The sequence below is a fragment of the Centruroides sculpturatus genome, unplaced genomic scaffold, assembly GCF_000671375.1.
Source record: "Centruroides sculpturatus isolate CEXI.00-Female unplaced genomic scaffold, Cexi_2.0 scaffold614, whole genome shotgun sequence".
NCBI classification, from domain to species: Eukaryota; Metazoa; Arthropoda; class Arachnida; order Scorpiones; family Buthidae; genus Centruroides; species Centruroides sculpturatus.
Genome location: NW_019385015.1, coordinates 119,931 through 140,212, shown reverse-complemented (window position 1 = coordinate 140,212; position 20,282 = coordinate 119,931). Strand labels below are relative to the sequence as shown.

The following is a 20,282-nucleotide window of genomic DNA, read 5'->3' as shown; positions in this document are numbered from 1 at the left end:
GCCAGTTCACGTGACCGGCTTGTTAGTGTTTTTATGTGAGGGTCTCTACTTGCAGTAGTCACAATTTTCATGGTTTTTGTAGTTTTTGGAGTTTCTTCATTAGCCTGCATTGTCCTTATGCAGGTAATCCTGGTGCATTTGTCACATCACCAGGCTGTTGGCAATGCGTGTCGCTTATGGAGTATGCCTTAGTAGTTAGACGTATCATTGAATGAGACCGTTGCATGTTGATGCGACCATGGAACTCTTCAGCTGGTGTTGCAAGGAGGTGAAGACAGATTTTGTCGGCAAGACATCAGAATCTAATAATTAAAAATAATAATTTCAATATTCAATTTTGAAAAACCAGTAAATTTTTAGTAAGAAAAAATAATGTGTCCTATGAACTGATGACTGGTCTGTGACAAAAATAACAAACGAGAAAGTTCACCACTAACTCTCTTGTTTTTTCATTGCACACCCTGTCGTCAGTTCATAGAATACTAGTAGCCCGGGACGCCTCCTAGTGGGTGTTCCTTACAAATTCCCATGAGGCATGTTTGATCCACTTAATATATGAAAGTTTGATGCGTATTATTTTAAGGTTTGAAGCACATAATATTTAAATGTTTGATGATTTACCTTCAGTGGTAAATCTTGATGTTAAATGTATCTGCCATTTCTTCAACAAATTTCCTGTGAGTTGATGCGTGACGTTCACTGAGTCACAGGATGTTGTAAATGTGCGGTGCAAGGTTAATCAAGGCATGTAATAAGGCCAGGCAAGGCATATAATAGTTATTTATATCAGCAGTGGCCAACCTTTTTGGAAGCAAGTGCTGAATTAAAAATTTTTATGAACGTTGGGGGCGCAACAATATATAATGACATCATATATGTTTATTGTTAAAGTTATTTTTAATTTGTTTTTTCTTCATGACTAGGTGTGTTAATAGACACAAGGCATTTTTACATCATCTTTATTCTGAATTTTCTATTTGCCAATATGCGTTTCGGGCAAAGGCCCCTTATCTGTCGGCTACACAATAGACATGTTATAAATTTCTTACATTACAAACGTTTTATTATAATAATTTATGACATACCATGACGTCTGGGATTTTCTTTGTGTTGTGTTGATACTTATACATTTTGTTTAAAATTACAAATTTTACAATTAAAATATCATCGCAGTTTAAAATATATTTATGATTTAAATTACTATTACAGTGAAGGTTTGACATCTAGCATCTTCCAACATATACTCTTGACATCTGTGTTAACAGAATCTTTTTTAATCTTGTCATATTAACATGTCTTTAAAAATAATTATGCTATAAATAAATCTTTTTTAATTATTATTGAAATATTCTAATTACTATTATCATAATTATTTTCATTGATAGTATTATAAACAGTATTACAATAATTTTAACCAATTATCATGGATTTTTACACTTAAGCTTTTGTTGATGTTATTGGCTTGACTTTTTATTATTTCATAACTTTGAATTTCTGTTTATAACAATTGGTTTCTTTGTGTAAAATTTTTACTTCATCTTTGTTTATATTACAATTATTTATTGTACAGTCAGATGTCAAGGTCACTGTTTAATTGCATTGAGCACAATGTTGTCCTAGATATTTAACAATCAGTTTTGTCAGAACTGTTTACTTTTAATTCCTTTGTTATTAATTATTTCCACTTCGGTTATGAAATTGCTTTTATCACGTATTAAATGGAATTGTTTTTAATTATACTTTTACGAAGTTTATGAATTAAAAATACAATGACAATCAAACATGTTTTCATATTTCTACATCTTTATTATATATATATATTACTTAAACATATTGCCGTCTTATAAACAGATCTTATTGTATTCGACTTGTTTTTTTTTATTACATTGTCTTTATATTATATTCGAATTGACCAGTTTACAACTTGTATTCACGGATCACATTATATTTCATTTGTTTAATTCTATACTACTTGTAATTATGTAAAAAGTAATTTTATATCCTTACATATAATTTCCGTTTCTGTTTTGTCTCATTTAAGGTGTTTAATTATTATTGCTATAATGCGACCGAACCTACGAATGGCGGCTTCCCGGCCATCACATAGAATTTCTACGAGAAAGCCATCATTGCAGGCGTCAGGTTGCTGGTGGGAAAGATGCCATTCAGGAACCATTTTCAACACATTACATACAAAGAACATATACACATTTTTTTTAAACTGCGAAGGAATACTTCTTTTTAAATAATCAAAAGCTATACATGTTTCTAAGCGTGATTTCGAAAGAAGCCTTGTAATGAAGGGATTAAACTATTGGAAACAATCGGATGATTTTTTTTACAGAATGAAAATAATTATTTTAAATGGCATAATTAAAAACGATACAGTGCATTCTCGCCATCAACTACTTTTATGAGTAGACTCGAGGAACACACGATTTTTAATCTTCACGAGTGTCAAACCACGTAACAATTCCACTTTTTTTACCAAACTAAACGAGTTTAACTGCAAAGGTGATATTCATCACCTGTTTCCACACCTACGTTTGTCTCCGCATCAATTTTTCCTTCTGAATATGATTTCCCCTCCCATTTTCGCGCCTTTCTTATTTATTGATTAAGTCCTGCAAGTTCAGAGACAAGACAAGAACTATATTGGTTTGTTATCGTCCAATAAAACATTGGAAATTTCCTTGCACGTTATTTGTTAAAATCCACAGTGCGTTCTACTTCATTGGACATTCTTGTAGGTTACACCCTACATAACGCGTATTGGGCGTGATTCCTTTCTGAACTATGTCACAATCGCGAATCAGAGATAACAAAACTACTTTAGCGACCAATCCACCAGCAATGCAGCTAAATCTAACATAAGCGTTTTAATAACTGTTATAACGTTTAATTGTGCAAAGTTATCACGAGTTGTTCGAAAACCACACAGATTACATATGACTAATAGGTTTTATTTACAATACTCTATTTACAAAATATAAGTCTATTTACAAAAAAAAATTCTATTTACAAAAAAAAAAACGTCTATTTACAAAAAAAAACGTCTATTTACAAAAAAAAAGTCTATTTACAAAACAATTTACAAGCTATTTACAAATTTACAAGCTATTTACAAAACCAGGAGAAACACAAAACTGTCCACGAAATTAGCAATGTTCTACACATATCACCGATAATTGTCTCTTGCTTAATTAAACTGCATCGGGAGACTAATTCCTTGTCTACAAAGAAGTCGCCGGGTCCACCCACGAGTACGACTGCACAAGATGATGCTCAGCTGACGAGACGGTCAGTATCCGTACTGTGGGAGAGGGTCAGTAACCCGACCAATAGCCACCTGAGTTCGCGACCTTATTCAGGCGATCAGGCATGCTGTCCACAACACTTTGACAAAGTGTGCCTGATCTCAGGTTCTCCCAACGACCGTGGACGACTTGCCAAAGGTCGCTGGGAGACGATGCCTGAATAGGTTCGCGAACTATCTCACTCCAAATGTTCTCGATCGGGTTCATGTCGGCCCCTCTCCCAGGCCACCGCATGTCCTGCACCTGAGGATGCTCTTGAAGCCAGTCCGTTGTTAGTTTGGCAGTATGGACCGGGGAGCGGTCATGCACGAACCAGAATGGCTCTTCGCCGTACAGCGCCGCTACCGATGGTACCAGCACGTCTTCCAAAATTTCGACGTACTGTACGGCGTTCAGGTTTCCGTCGACCATGACCAACTCTCCCGGCCCTGCGGCACTCATCCAACCCCAGACACCTGCAAACAGAAAAGTCCACATTCAGGTTGTTCTGTATAACACATGAAAATTCCGGTTTAAAACAACAAATTAATAGCCTGCAAGGCTCATGACAAATACACAAATTATGAATACTCACATAACGAAAATCGACCGCTTCGTTGGGTGCGCCACACGTATTGTTCGTCGTACCGTGTGGAAGGCGGGCGACACACTCAAACGGTCTCGGTACTCTCGGAGCAGAAGACCTTCTCGTCCGAAAAGATGACAGCCGACCACTGGTCGGCTGTCCAATTGATGTGGTCTTCTGCAAACCGGAGCCGGTCAAGTTTATTGGCTGGGGTCAGGTTTTGTTTTTGTGCCGCTCTTCTTCCAAACAACTTGTTTTCTCTCAACCTATTAATGAAATAAATATATATGTAATATCCTGCTTTCTACATTTCTGTATATGCAAGAACATGTTACTAATGTATTCGAAGGACTTGTGACTACTATCATACAAATGTTACATACCGTCTTTTGACAGTGTCCTTTGACACATTCAGGTGCAGTTGCTCTCGGAGCATGGTGGAGGTAGCGAACGGATCCGCCCGACTGGTCGACGCCAGCTGAGCATCTTGTTCTGCAGTCGTACTCCTGGGTCGGCCCGTCGACTTCTTTGGAGACAGGGAATTCGTCTCTCGATACAGCTTAATTATTCGAGAGACAGTTCTCGGTGATATGTGAAGAATGTTGCTAATTTCAGCGACAGTTTTGTGTTCCTGGTTATGACGTATTACTAACTGTCTGATATCCTTACTAACAGGTTTTGGCATTGCAAACGAATTACGCCAGGATGGTTGCAACGCCTTTATATACTTGTCGCACCGGATATGAATGCGCCTGTAATGGTAGATAGGTGTGGACCTACAAATTACCATGTCTGCATGCAGAATACCGATTAATCGGCATTATATCCTGGAATATTTGGAATATATCGTGGAATACAAGTAAATGGAATATATTGTGGCATACAAATATTCCACGATATAATTAATCGGTATTCTGCATGCAGACATGGTAATTTGTAGGTCCGCACCTATCTACCATTACAGGTGCATTCATATCCGGTGCGACACGGATGTGAACGCTTTGCAACCGTCCTGGAGTAATTCGGTCGCAATGCCGAAATCAACCAGTCCACATATCAGAGCCCTTCGGATTGCAATGACAATTTCTTTTGGTCAAGAAACATTGCTTGCTTATACACAGTTCAACTTTGCAAAAACGTTTTCTTATCTCTACATCTTTATTGCATATATGTTAATAAAATATATTGGCATTTTATAAACAGATGTTATTGTATGTGAATATGTTTTCATTACATCGATTAAATCTAAATATTACATTCGAATCGAGCTTTGTGTAATTGGTGATTATTCACGGATCACATGATATGTCATTTGTTTCATTCTATAGTACTTACGTAATAACTAGTTTTATATATTTTAATTTCCGTTCATATGTTTTTAATTACGTTTTATATTTAACGTGATCGAATCTACGAATGGAAGCTTCCCACGCATCACATAGAATGTTTACGGGAACGACATCATTGCAAGCATGAAGTTACCTGTAAAGTTGTTTATCCGGGAAACAGCCAATCAGAAACCATTGTCCACGTATTACAAATAGGGTTTCTCAAACGGGATCCCGGTTGTCGTTTTAAACCGGGACATTTCCCGGGAAAATTCTCTCATCCCAGGATATCCCGCAAATTTCTTAAAAAGTCACTTTTTTCTGACTTTGTGTAACCATTGAGGAAATTTGGTATATAGAAAGCGTATTTAACTCAGAAACTGTCGAAATGCATTTGTTTTTATTACTTTTAAACCTACTTATTATATTTTAAACATTTTTGCTGGTTATGGCATGTCACAAATGGTCAATAATCATTGCGTAGATTATTTGTGGCAAGACTCTCAAAATTCTTTACATGTAATGTGGAATAATTGATTACTCTGTCCTAATTTTTAACCATGCCCAGTAGCTTCAGTAACTGCGTAGTGCCAAGTTGTGCAAATTTGGCAAGGATACAAACGAGTACGAAGTCTGCAAGTATGAAGTTTCTCTTCTTAACCTGATTATTAAAGACAAACGAACTGCCGAATTATTGGGCTATGATGTTTCTATTAAAGCAGTCGAGGTAGACAAATCAAGAATACTAGAGAACAAAAGAAATACTACAATCTCGAAAACGAACTAGAAATCGTTCAGGATACTGGTGAAAAACACATAATATTTGTCTTCTCTTAAATGCATTAAACACGATTCCACTCACATCAATTGAATCGGAAAGGCCATTCTCGGTAGCAAGGCTTTTTATTAATAAAGTAAGAATTACATTGAGTGATCGGAGTATTGGCCGTCTTTGCTTTATAAATCTTGTAAACATTTACAATATTTTCTATTATATTTTATTTAAAACCGAAAACTAATAATTAAGTTAGAAGTTTGATCTAAGTTCATATTTTAAAATTTTTACGTCAATTCAAAGAATATTGTTGGTGTTGTTGTATGCAGTTTCCAGCAAACTGTATTAATTTTTTTTATATGTGAACATTTCTACGTTATTCAAAAGTAATTTTTAATATACATCTTACCCAGCATTATTAATATCATTTTTGAGGTTCCAGAACGTCATAAATTATTTTAAAAAACGAAAAATAATTATATCATTTGATTACATAATATTTTGTATATATGAAAAGTAATTACTTTTGTCCCGGGATCCCGAGTAACAATTCCCTGTTATCCCGGAATCTCGGGACAAGTAAAAGACCGGGTAATGAGAAACCCTAATTACAAATAATAAATATACACACTTTTTTACATTTGTAATGAAAATGGTTTAATTAATCAAAAGGTATACGTGTTTTAGCGCGTGATTTCGAAAGAAGCTTTCTAATGAAGGGGTTAATGTGCATTGCTGGCAGATTGGTCGCTTACATATATTTGTTATGTCTGATTCGCAAGTTAGATATAGTTCGATAACGATTCACGGCCAATACGGTTTATGCAGGGTGTGACATACACGAATGTCCAATCAAGCAAGTAGAACAAGGCGTGGCTAACACCTTTTAACAAATCATGTTCAAGGATATTTACCATTGTTTTATTGGTTAGTAACAGACCAATACACTTCGTGTTTTGTCTCTCAACTTGAAAAACTTAATCCGTACGCACTTTAAACGTGACAACACATAAACGGAAAATACATTTAAGGATATAAAACTAATTTTCACATATTTACAAGGAGTATAGAAGTAAAGAAATGAAATAATATGTTATCCGTGAATATTAACAAGTTATAAACGGGTCAATTCGAATATAATATAAATATAAATACAATATAATAAAAAAAATCGCATACAATAAGATCTGTTTATAAAACGGCAATATATTTTATTAGTATATATATAATATAGATGTAGAGATATGAAAACGTTTTTGTAAAGTTGACATGTATAATCAATAAATATTTCTTGAAGGAAAGAAATTGTCATTGTATTTTTAATTCATAAACTTCGTAAAAGTATAATTAAAAACAATTCCATTTAATACGTGATAAAAGCAATTTCATAACCGAAGTGGAAATAATTAATAACAAAGGAATTAAAAGTAAACAGTTCTGACAAAACTGATTGTTAAATATCTAGGACAACATTGTGCTCAATGCAATTAAACAGTGACCTTGACATCTGACTGTACAGTGTTTATAAAAGGCCAAATTTATCCTTCTATATTTCAAGTCTGCAATGTGTTTTTTTAGATGTGTTTCTACCTTTTTTTTTGGTTACTCCTATGTAGTTTTTTTGGGTACTTGTACACCTAGTTGTGAGGAAAAAACAAATAAAAGAAGACATGGTCTTGGAATACATAACTATAATTTAAAAAATTTTTAATTATACTTAAGATTTTTTTTCATTTAACTTTTGTCATTTTTAATTTTGATTCTTTTTGATTTTATTTTATAGGTTAAAATAATAATAAAAATTTATAATAATAATTTTATTCAATGACATTTATTACATGAAAAATTATTATTTGTTAATGAGAAGGTTGAGTCTTGACCTAATTTTTCAAAATCAGGAGTAATTTGATAACGCTACTCTTAAACTGTCATTCAAATTTTCACATGTAAAATGTGATCTAAACGTATTTTTGATAAATTGCATTGAAGAAAATGTGGCTTCACTTAAGTAAGCGAATCCAAAAAAAGATTTTAGCTTCAATGCAGAATTCTATAGTATTGGATATTTATGTGCTTCAACTAATTTTCAAAATTCCTTGTCCATGTTAATAACTTTTAAAGTGACATCATTTTGTAATTCTACAATTTGCAGTTTTAAATTTTTTACATTTGTTGCACAAAATCTATTTATTTCTGCACTTAAAGTAGTAATGTCAACATTAATCATATGATTTTGAAAGATGTTTCCTGTATTCAAGTTATCCTGCTTCTGCTCTGAAAGAAGAAAAACATTGCCATGGATGATCGTCATGAAAGGAAAGTCCTGAGTTGAAGAAAATGACTCCTTCCGATGAAGAAATGGTTCAGAGATTTAATTAAAGACATCTTCGGCGATGCCAGAAGAAAGATACAAAAAGCTTTTCTAAGAAAACATAGAGAAAATGGGATTTTGAAAGAAAAATAAAATTGTCAAATTGATTAAATCTTTTATTAAACTCATTATTTAAATTTGTTAGAAAATCATCATATGTTTGAGAATCTAAATGATTTTCTAGAAATATTTCAACATGATTGGAAAATACGTCAAATAATTTTTTTTGAATGTGCGAACTACAAAGGGCTAATTTACCTTTAAATGTTTTAATATCACTTACCATATCTACTAAATCCTTATTTTAACCTTGTAGTTGAAGATTTAACTGATTTAATTTCTGACAAATATCAGCTGAAAAAGCTGTCACCTAGCCAGTTAGGATCTTCAAGTTCATTATAAATTTCAACTTTTTTCTCAAGAAATTCTTTTATTTTAGTAATCAAATTAAGAAATCAGTCTAATACTTTGCCTATGCTAAGCCACCTCACTTCCGTGTAAGTTATTAAATCTGAGAACTCAGCATCATCATTTTAAAAAGTCTGTGCTGTAATGGAACAGCTCTTATAGAATTTATAATTTTTTTTATGAGGTCCAAAACGTGGCTAAATGAAAGAACTTTAGTACACAGAACATACTGATTTATTATGCAATGGTAAGCAAAAAAATTTGGAAATGATTCATTTTTTCTACATAAAGTTATAAATACTTTATTTTTATTGATCATTGCTGGAGCTCTGTCAGTTGTAGTTGAAGATAATTTGTCAGAAAAGTTGTTCCAAAACATAATTTTTAAAAACTTGCTAAATATCTTTTCCTCTCGTTATTTCCTTCATTGGCAAAAGGCTCAGTATTACTTCTTTCACAGAGTAGTCTTCGAAAACCATTCTTGTTATTATTATTAATTGAAATGTCCCCGTTACATCCAAAGATTCATCCATTTGAAGTGAATACCAAGAGCACCTATTCATATCAGCTTGAAGTTGATCTTTAATATGGGTAGATATTGCCACAGTTTTTTTATTGTATTGTGTGACAACTGTAATTCGTTTATTGCCCTAATTCTTTCTGGCTTATTAGAGAAAGTATGAAAGAGAAAATTGGCACCAATAAGTAAAGCTTGTTTAAATAATTCTTATTTCAATATATCTTGTTCTTCGCAAAAAAATGTGCTATTTTAAATGATGCCATAGTTTCATTTTTTGATTTAGCTGTTACCTTTTTGAACAATAATTATTGGCTCAACAATCTCTTCTTTAAACTATTTATTTCCTCAGTTCGAATAGCACTATGAGGCATAAATTTTTTATCAAAGTTCTCATGTTCTAATTTAAAATGTCTTTCAATATTGTATTTCTTAGTAGTTACGATGCGATTGCACAGAAGACATACACTATTTCCTTTTACTTCACAAAACAATATTCTTCTTCCCAATCTTTTTGGAAAATGTAAGAACATGATTGTTTACTAGGTATTTTACTAGGTACTCAGTACAACCATACTGAGTATTTTTTATTGTTAAATTAATAAGATAAAGTAATAATAAAAGAAATTTTTTACAAAAAATAAACGAATTGGTTATAATACCCATGTTTCATAGTTACGATATAATGCAGGCTGATATAATGTATACAACACACAACCTTTGATGTCAACACTTGTATGACACTAACTGTCACTTACTAAGTGACATATGTGGCTCATAGGTGGCAGAATGATAAGTAGTAATAAAATAAGAACATACAAGATGGTGCTAAAATTCTATAGAATTTGATAAAATAATAATTTTTTGTAGTGGAACTAAGTACTTATATTTTATTATATATAGAGTTATTTAATATGTGAATAAATAATTACTTGAAAATTTCAATAAATAAATAATTAAGTAATAAGTAATTTCAAGAAAATTCTGCTTAAAAGCTGGATCACGAAATTGATTGGAAATAATTTTTTTATATTTTATTTTAATTTATCGAGAATTGTGTCGTGGGTGCATAATAAATCACTTATGGGTGCAAGCACGGGCACAGGGTTGGTTACCCCTGATTTATAGCATTCCATGCTATAAATATTAAATTCACATCAATAATAAATTACTATTACAAATAAAAATAATTTATTGTTAATTTAAAATCATTGCTAGGGTGTCCCTAGTGGGTGTTTTAGGCATTCCATTACAACTTACAGATTACAGATATACAAGTACGCGATCAATGGCTTATATATATATGTGGTTTACTGCACCCTGGTGTTGTGTGATTGTTTAGTAAAAAAAATGTGAGAATTTCTCATAACTCTGCTTGAAAACGCCAACTTCTTTCAATTGTGTTTGTTTTTTCTATGAGCTCTATTATAATTTAATTCAGTTGCTGATGATGGGTTACCTACAGGTTGTAGCGGATAAGCACTGTCTTCTATAAACATAATTTAGAGAATGGTATTTACATTTAAAAAAAAAATCAATCCTTTAAAAAACTTATTAAAAGATTAAAAAACTTCAAAGGTTAATACAGAAGACCCATTGTTTTTTATCTATAACTGCCTTTTATCAGAGACAAAACTATTAAGGATTACAACTGTTAGCTTTTATTACAATACAATGCATTTCGGGTGCAAAATATGTTACACATGCACCCCTCTTCAGGTAATACATAACTGTAATAGAGAAACCTACAGTTGTTACAAAATTATTACAAATTACAGCATTCAAATGATTTATCTTTATAACAAACTAACCTCATTTGCTAAAGTATACAGCACTCCACTGAATCGATGCTTCGTATTACTTTTCCTTCAAAATTTTATCACAGTGGAATTTCTTTAGTTAAAGGCATCATGTGTGCCCTGATACAAAGGGTTAATAGAATAAAATTTTTTTGTATTTACAAATGATTCCTCATTATATTTGCAGATTGGAGATGCCTTAATTGCAATATGTGTGCAATCAATAGCTTCTGCAATAAGTATAGAAATGGTAAAAATTATCATATAATTAAATAAGAAATTTTATCATTTTATACACTAATTTTAAAGTTATAAATTGTAATAGCTATATAAAAAAAATATTCCACAAATTTGTTCAAGTAGGGCTATGTGTTATAAAGAAGTTAATTACAAATTATTTTATATTCTAATGAATAAATAAAGACAATTTACTCACCCACAACTCTCAGCATTTTACTGATTGCAAAAATTCCAGAAGGCACATTTATTTGTTGTTGTCTACTGTGAGGGAAAGAGAGTTTTTGTCCCAATTGGAGGTTAATACTATTCACCACAGAATACATAATTTGGAACACTGTCGACTGGACAACTTTAAGTTGGCAGTGATCAGCTATATTTCTTTGAAATCCACCAGAAGCAAAAAATTGTAAAATTATCAACAACCGAATTTCTGGTGGAATTATGGTTTGTGACTTTCTCTGATTAAATCAACCTACAATTTGTTGCACAACCGCACGGTAGCTTCATTCATTAGATGAAACCTTAAGTGAAATTCTTTGTCCTGTAAGTCAAAAGCATTATTTCTATCTTGAAATACTCTTTCCCAAGATAGAGAACATTCTCTAATGCAATTGTACAGTGTGAGTAGCATCCAGTCTTCCATATTGGATGTAACAAAATTGAGGAAAAAGATGAAAGACCAGTCAAAAGACAACTATCTGTTCGTCTCTGAGAGACGAGAGAGTCTTTGATTGAAAATGTTGTTCAGAATCGTTTTGGAGAGATATGATGATTTCTCAAGACATAAACAAATGATTAGCCATTCAGCGACCAGCTTGTGATGTAGACACTGTCTCTCAGAGATGAGAGACAATGACCAGAATATGGCCCTAGATCCTTTTTTTCTTGTCTGGATCTGATAAGTTTTATTACAATATATCACATATATATAGCATGTAGGTTTCTGTGATAGAAACCTACATACTAATTATATATAACAATTCTAATACATAAGAGAAATTTGTTTATTTTTGCTTTCATTAACAATTTGCCAGTAATCTATTAGGAATATGTTTCCTTCTTTTTTTTACTGCATAATCTTTATTTACTTCTGGTCTTTGAGTAAAATTTTCAGACACAGCTGCATTCCAAGATGATGCAGAATCACAATTATTTATCATATAAAAAAATTCATTATTTTCTAATATACATAAATTGTGTAGAATACAGGCTGTTATAATAACTTGGGGAATTTGATAAACTTGAAACATAAACAAATGATTTATTCTTTGAAATTGCCCAAATAATTGTACAAACGCTTGTTTGATCCTGCTTGAACTTAAAATTTGATTGAAAAGTTTTTTTTCTTGTCAAATGGCCATTGTTTTTATATGGTAACATCATATTTAAAGAAAGTGGATAAGCCCCATCTCCTAGGAGATGGTCCCCTTCTGGAATCATATGAGGGTTTTTCCAGTGCTTCACACAGTGGTGAGTTACTCCAAACTCTGCAATCATGAGAAGATCCTGGCCACCCAGCAAACATATTCGTAAACAATAGTTTAGTGTCACATATAGCTTGGAGAATTACGGATGTACATTGCTTTCTATTAAAGTAAGCGTTTTTTTGAAGCTTCTGTAGCTGATATTGATATATGCACTCCATCTATGCATCCAGTTACATCAGGGAAGCTTACTTCTCTTATGGGTCTCAAAGCTCCTGATGGTGCTTGTAACTGTTTGCCTTTACGCCAAACAATAATTTTAGACCTTAACGAGAAGACAGTTTTAATAAAATACAGAAATTCTTTATGGGTGTGACCTTTCCTTAGTCCAAATCTACCTGCAATGCCACGAAATGACTCCTGATTTCCTAATGCCTATAGTAAAATCAACACAACTTTTGGAGTAATGTTTACCAGGAATGTTTACTGAGTACAGTTTGACCAGGGCCAGTCCTTTCTTTGGGAAACTGTTCCAATAACCTCTAAAATAAAATATTATATTATAGTATAACACAATTAGGTATTGTTAAATATTAATAAAAAGCTAAAACTGCCCAATAAAGAATTTTTTCTGTAGATAGTTACTGCAGCTAATAATTCTTAGCAGAGACTTACTTGGACAGTGTTTCTAGAAAGACAAAAATGAAACCCTAAGTCTATATCGCTGTATTTAGGAATGATATTTTTGACATAGCTTTCTATTTTGACTTTTTCTTCAATTTTTCAATTGCAACATACAGAAATGGATGTCTTTGTTATTTTTTTTTTATTTAAAAAACATCTCATAACCCCCTCTACTCTCAGAAATATTATTTAACAAAGCAGTCACAGTTGCCACCTTCTCATTACTTAAGTCAGCCATCTTGAAAAGCGAATTCTTAACGAAAGCGCTTTTTTTTTGCAAAATGTGATGTCAGATTGTTCAATGGAGGGACTCAACGGAATATTCACTGTTGAATATAGAAATGTTTGGATACAGAAGACCTCATGCATTCACTTTTACTGAAGGTGTGGTTTTCACCTCAATCCTGAAATTCACCTAAATGGGGATAAAATCCCAATGGTTAACGAGGCTGTTTTTTGGGTGTGTTTTGATCGACAAAAAAGTTGACGTTCTTGCTACACTTGCGCAATCTGAAGAGTATATGTTTAAGGTCTTTGAACATTTTGTAGGTATTGTGCTGCTCATTCTGGAGGCAGACAGGCTTTTGATGCTCAGGATTTATACGGTCCTTGTCTGCTTAAAGCTGGATTACAGATTTATTGTGTTGCTCTGTGCAAGAATATACTTTTCGGATGCTGGATCCAATCCACCATCAAGAATTGCACTTGTGCACTAGCGCTTTTCGAACTTCTCCTGTACAAAGTTTGTATGTGGATGCTTGAGTTTCCACTGTCTCTTTTTTATTATCTAAAACAAAAATCTCATACTAAACTTTCAGTTGATTGTACAGTATTCCCCTCGATGTGGGTTCCTGTCCGTGGTGAGGGGACCTCCCAGAGATGGTTTAGTAATTTTTCTTTACCATCCCTGGGATCTGAACGCCCACCCACTTGTTTGTTGTGCGTGGTGTCTTGTATGCCGGAAAGGGGGATCCTGGTAGTTGAGGGGCAACATAACATACCCAACACACTGCTTTGGCCCTTGCTTCGGATAAACGGGAGGCTCAAATCAGGCTCCGTTTGAGTCAATCGGCTGGTCGTTGAGTCATTCTTGACCTCGGCTTGGAGTCAACCGATCGATGCAGACCGGGCAGACACCTCAGACAAGATGTGTGCTTTTCTTGACTGCATTGTGAGGGTATAGCTCCTGGGAAACCCTGGTGTGATGGTCTATGGGACTCTCCCATGTGATGGTATCCCCTTGTTGGGCCCCATGGTGGGTGGGGTCACTAGGAGCTGAATTATTATTTCTAAATATGGATTATTCAAAATCTTAAACATTTACCAATGTACTGCCACCAAAGGAGGTCACTTCCTCCAATCAACCAACCTACGTTATTGTTCACGCTACAGGAGAAACACCTTTGTCTAAACGCTCTCCTTTTTTAATCCAGAAACTTTTTGATTCGACTATTGGGCACCTTAAAAAGATCCAAAAATTGAGGTCAGGAGATCTGCTCGTAGAAGCAGCCTCCCTTCAACAGTCTGAAAAGCTTTTGAAAATGAAATCTCTAGGAGACATACAAGTCACCATCACACCACACGAGTTTAAACTCATCAGGTGGTGTGATATCGGAGGCAGATTTGATGTCTGAAAATGAATCTGATATCCTGATAGGCCTTTCAGACCAAGGTCAGCTCGGCTCAATGAGTTTGTCAGGTTGTCGATCGATTGCGCAGCACAGGAAGTTGATGACGTAATACGCCAGGATGCAGTACCTGTTATCAACTGTGTTTGAAGTGGACTGGTCCGATTTGCTTTAATAGGGGTGAGGAAATCGAGCCGGAGGGACTTCAGTGTGCAGTCAAGCGTGATACGGGTTGACATTACTAGCCACTTATCACTGCTTGATTAGCGTTTTTATTTCAAAATCGTAAAATCGTGGCCCTGATTATCACAAATTATGATTCTATCTGTTATTTTGATACTTTTCTGTCTTTATAATGTTTTACTTACTTTAATTTCCTGTAATTAGAGACGATACGGCTTTAAAGTAAACAGATAAGCTTTCTCTTGCCAATAGATTATCTCAACCTTCACGGATTGTCGTCGGTTCTTTTTTAATAGGATAGGAATTGACCGTCTTTCAAAGTCCAGTGTTAATTGTTTATTGCTATTGCGGTAATACGAGTAGAGCGGGAGAGTTCCTTATAGAATTGCTTTTTATTACCGTTTAAAGAACTTCTCCCCACTTGTTATTCTTAGTAACTATACACGTCTGTCAAGGTCGGTTAAAGTTTATTACTTTCACAACAGGGTGTCAAGTGAGCTGCCATCCACACCCACCATTAATGGCAACAACGCGCGAAGTATCACGTTACTCTATAAACAAGAACTCCCTTCCTTGTTGGAGGCGGGTCAGATGTCAAGGTTACCGTTTAATTCTATTGAACAGAATGTTGTCGTTGATATGTAAGAATCAGTTTTGAGAGAACTGTTTATTTTTAATACATTTTTTATAATATATTACCGCTTTGGTTATAAAAGTGTTTTTATCATGTTCTAAATCGATTTGTTATAAATTCTACTTGTATAAAGTTTATGAATTAAAATGGTAACGAACATTTCGTGGGTTAGATAATGAATAAATATATCTTGAGAGTTCAAGTTTGCAAAAAATGTTTTCATATCTCTTCTTCGTTATTATATATATATATTAATAAAATATATTGCCATTTTATAAACAGATCTCATTGTATTTAAATTTTGTTTTTATTAATTTTTAAATTCACATTATATTCGAATCGATATTTTATTTTTTGTAAGTATTCACGTATCACATGATATGACATTCATTTAAATCTATACTAATTATGTTATAACTATTTTTATATCTTGTAATTTTCTTTTATATGTTTTTAATTATTATTTAAAGCTCATGTGATGTAATCTACGAATGGCAGCTTTCCACGCATCACATAGAATTTCTACGGGAAAGTCTTCATTGCAGGCGTGAAGTTGCCTGTAAAGTTGTTTATCTGGAAAAGAGGCCATTCAGGGAACGTTTTCGCCGTATTATAAATAATAAATATACACACTTTTTTACATTTGTACTAAATATTTTTTTAAGTAATCAAAAGCTATACATTTTTTCGCACGTGATTTCAAAGGCTTTCTAATGAAGGGGTTAAGCTACTGGAAACAATCTTATAGTGTTTTGCAATCAAATGAAAATAAACATTTTACATGACATAATTAAGAGCGATATATTGCGTTATCGCCATCAACTAATTTCGGGTTTTGATGAGACTCGAGGAACACACGATTTGTAATGTTCACGAATGTCAAACCAGGTAATGAGACTTTTACATTTTTGTCGATTGAGAGCAAGAACAGGAATTTGGAACTAATATGTTAGTTCGGAGAATCACTGTTTAAGATTTCAATTTTTTTTCTAAATAAACAAGTTCAATTGCAAAGGTGACATGCCTCAGTGTTTTGTAAATTTACGTTTCTCTCCTCAACTGTTTTTTTTTTTCTGAATTTGCTTTCTCTCCCCTTTTCGCAAGCTCGCCACTTTATTGCTTACTGATTAACTTTTCTAGTTGAGAGACAAAACACAAATTATATTGGTTTGTTATTATCCAATAAAACATCGGTATATTTCCTTGAACACGATTTGTTAAAAGGTTTAGCCACACCCTCTTCTACAGTACTCGCTTGATTGGATGTTCCTGCAGGTCACACCCTGTAGATCACAAACCGTATTGGCCGTGAATCGTTACCGAACTACTACATCCGAATCGCAAATCAGATATAACAAACGAAGCGACCAATCTGCCAGAAATGCACATTAATGCCAAGTAACAGTTATAATAAGTATAACGGTTAATTGTGCAACATTTTCATGACTTCTTATAAGAAACACACAGATTACAAATGACTATATACATTTATTACGTGTTTACAAAAATAGCAAACAGTATGGTGTTCTTACCACAGATATAACAAAAAAAAAATATACTTTGTGGACGGAGGCGAGAGAGAGTCAATACCTCGTCCAGTCCCCGCATTTATCGACAACCGCAGCCATCCGCGAGGGCATACTTGCGACAAGACTTTCACAAAGTATGCCCTCGCGCATTTTCTCCCACCGACGGCTGACTATGCTCCACAGTTCGTCTGGAGCGGCCGCCTGAATGGGCCCTTCCGTAATTTTTGCCCATACATGCTTGATGGGGTTGAAGTCTGCTCCCCTGGGGGCCATTTCATGTTTGTCAAGACATTCTGCTCCTGCAGCCATTCCTGCATTCTTCGGGATGTGTGGACCGGGGAGCGGTCTTGCACAAACCACCTTGGCATGTCCCCGAACACTGCATTCACTGTTTGCAATAGCACATCTTCCAATATATGGAGGTATTGGGTTGTGTCAAGATGGCCGTCAATTCTGACCAACTCCCCGGGTCCCGCTAAACTCATCCAGCCCCACATAGCTGCAAACAGAAAACGTCAAATCAAGTTGTGATCTATAACACATGGACGACCATACAAAATGTAAAAACTCACCTACTGAGAAGCGACCGCTTCGTTGGGTGCGCCACACGTATTTTGCGTCAAAACGTGTCAATGGTGGTCGGCGCACCCAAATGGTCCCGCTATTCTCGGAGGAGAATGTAGTTTCATCGGAAAAGACGACATTTGCCCAGTCATCCACTGTCCAGTTGGCATAGGTCTGGGCAAATTCCAGCCTATCAACCTTATTGCTTTCGGTTAATATCTGTTTCTTAGCTGCTCTGCGGCCATGAAGGTTGCGTTTTTTTAACCTATTATTAAAACAAATATATATATTATCCTGTTTCCTACATTTGTGTATACGCAAGAACACATTAACACAGTTGTATTTCTGTAATATTGACATTTCCATCAAAATATTTTTCGCTGGAAGTGTCAGTATTATATTACAAATGTTACATACCTTCGTTTAACAGTGGATGCCAACATGTCTAGATTGTGCTCCCTCCTGAGAGTAGTAGCCGTTTTGAAAGGGCTCGCCTCTGAGGCAGCAGCGAGGCGAGCATCCTGGTCGGACGTTGTCTTGCCGGCTCGGCCCTGCGCCTTTCTCGGCGACAACGATCTCGTTTCCTGCCGTAGCCGGATGAGTCGCGCCACAGTTCGGGTTGATATGGAAAACATTTCTGCAATTTCCTCCTGGGTGGTGCCTTCATCGTGGTGTTTCACTATTAAAGCGCGTATATCTTTAAAGATTGCCTTTGGCATATTGCTGTCATTAGTTCAACACCTCGGCAAACGACTTTATATACTGACGCTTCCCTCGACACGTCATGCAAATAATTTCCTGACTGTTGCAGGGGCTCATTTGCATTCAGATACGTACAATTTAAAATGGCACCAACTGTTTCAGAAGTTAAAAAGAAAGTGCGTGAACTTAAATGTGGCACAGAAATTAAATCTAATTAAAATTTAGTACAAGTTTGTATTTTTGGACTGTAAATTTCACAGACTGCTTTTGATATCCATAAATAATAGCCAAATTGCTCCAGTTGTCTTAAAAATACAAATATTGGTTGCTCCAAATGTAGTTTTACGGACACATTATTTTTTGAACTTGAAGAAAACTTCAAAAATTCTTTGGTAATATCCAATTTTAGGGACTTCAACATTAATGAACATCTGCTCTTATTCATCTGTTAACTTTAGGGTTTCCCCTCGGTGTGGGTTCCTGTCCGTGGTGAGGGGACCTCCCAGAGATGGTTTAGTAACTTTTCTATACCATCCCTGGGATCTGAACGCCCACCCACGTGTTTGCCGTGCGTGGTACCCGTATGCGTATATACGTATGCCGGAAAGGGGGATCCTGGTAGTTGAGGGGCAACATAACGTCTCCAACACACTGCTTTGGCCCCTGCTTCGGATAAACGGGAGGCTCAAATCAGGCTCCGTTTGAGTCAATCGGCTGGTCGTTGAGTCATTCTTGACCTCGGCTTGGAGTCAACTGATCGATGCAGATTGGGTGGACACGTTTGACAAGATGTGCTTTTCTTGACTGCATTGTGAGGGTATAGCTCCTGGGAAACCCTGGTGTGACAGTCTATGGGAATCTTCCATGTGACGGCATCCCCTTGTTGGGCCCCGTGGTGGGTGGGATCACTAGGAGCTGAAATATTATTTAATCATGGATTATAAATCTTCAAAAAATACAGACAAACCAGAAAACATGAATGAAAACACTGCCAGTCAGCCATCCTACTTAATAGTGCATGCTACTGGGGAAAAATCTTTGTCAAAATGTTCCCTTTTTTTGATTCAGAAGTTATTTGAATCAACGATTGGGCATCTGAAAAAAACGCAAAAATTGAGGTCAGGAGACCTACTTGTAGAAACTGCCTCACCTGAACAGTCGGCAAAACTTTTAGCTGCAAAGAAATTGGGAGACATTGAAGTCACAGTCACACCACATGGAAGTGTGAACTGATCACGTGGTGTGATATCTGAGTTTGATCTGATGTCTGAAGATGAATCAGATATTCAGATGAATCTTTCAGATTAAAGTATCACTGCTGTTTGACGTATCTCCATTTGTCGGGATGGCAAATTAATACCAACCAAAATTTAATTCTCACTTTTAACAAGCCGACATTGCCATCTTTTATTACAGCAGGTTATCTGTGCAGCCCTGTCGGTCCGTACGTTCCAAATCTGCTGCGTTGTTTCAAATGCCAGCGGTTTGGACATTCACAGACATCCTGCCGTGGCAAGAGCGTAAGAGCACAGTGTGGGACTGAAGGTCACGAGAGTACTGAGTGTACCAGTACCCGCATGCTGTGTTAACTGCAAAGATGCCCATACTTCTTAC

At 35.0% G+C, this 20,282-nt stretch overlaps 1 pseudogene; it reads right to left on the bottom strand.

Moving 5' to 3' along the window:
* Nucleotides 1–12,086: 12,086 nt before the first annotated feature.
* LOC111633449 lies at nucleotides 12,087–17,711 on the bottom strand (annotated as a pseudogene).
* Between the last annotated feature and the right edge of the window lie 2,571 nt (nucleotides 17,712–20,282).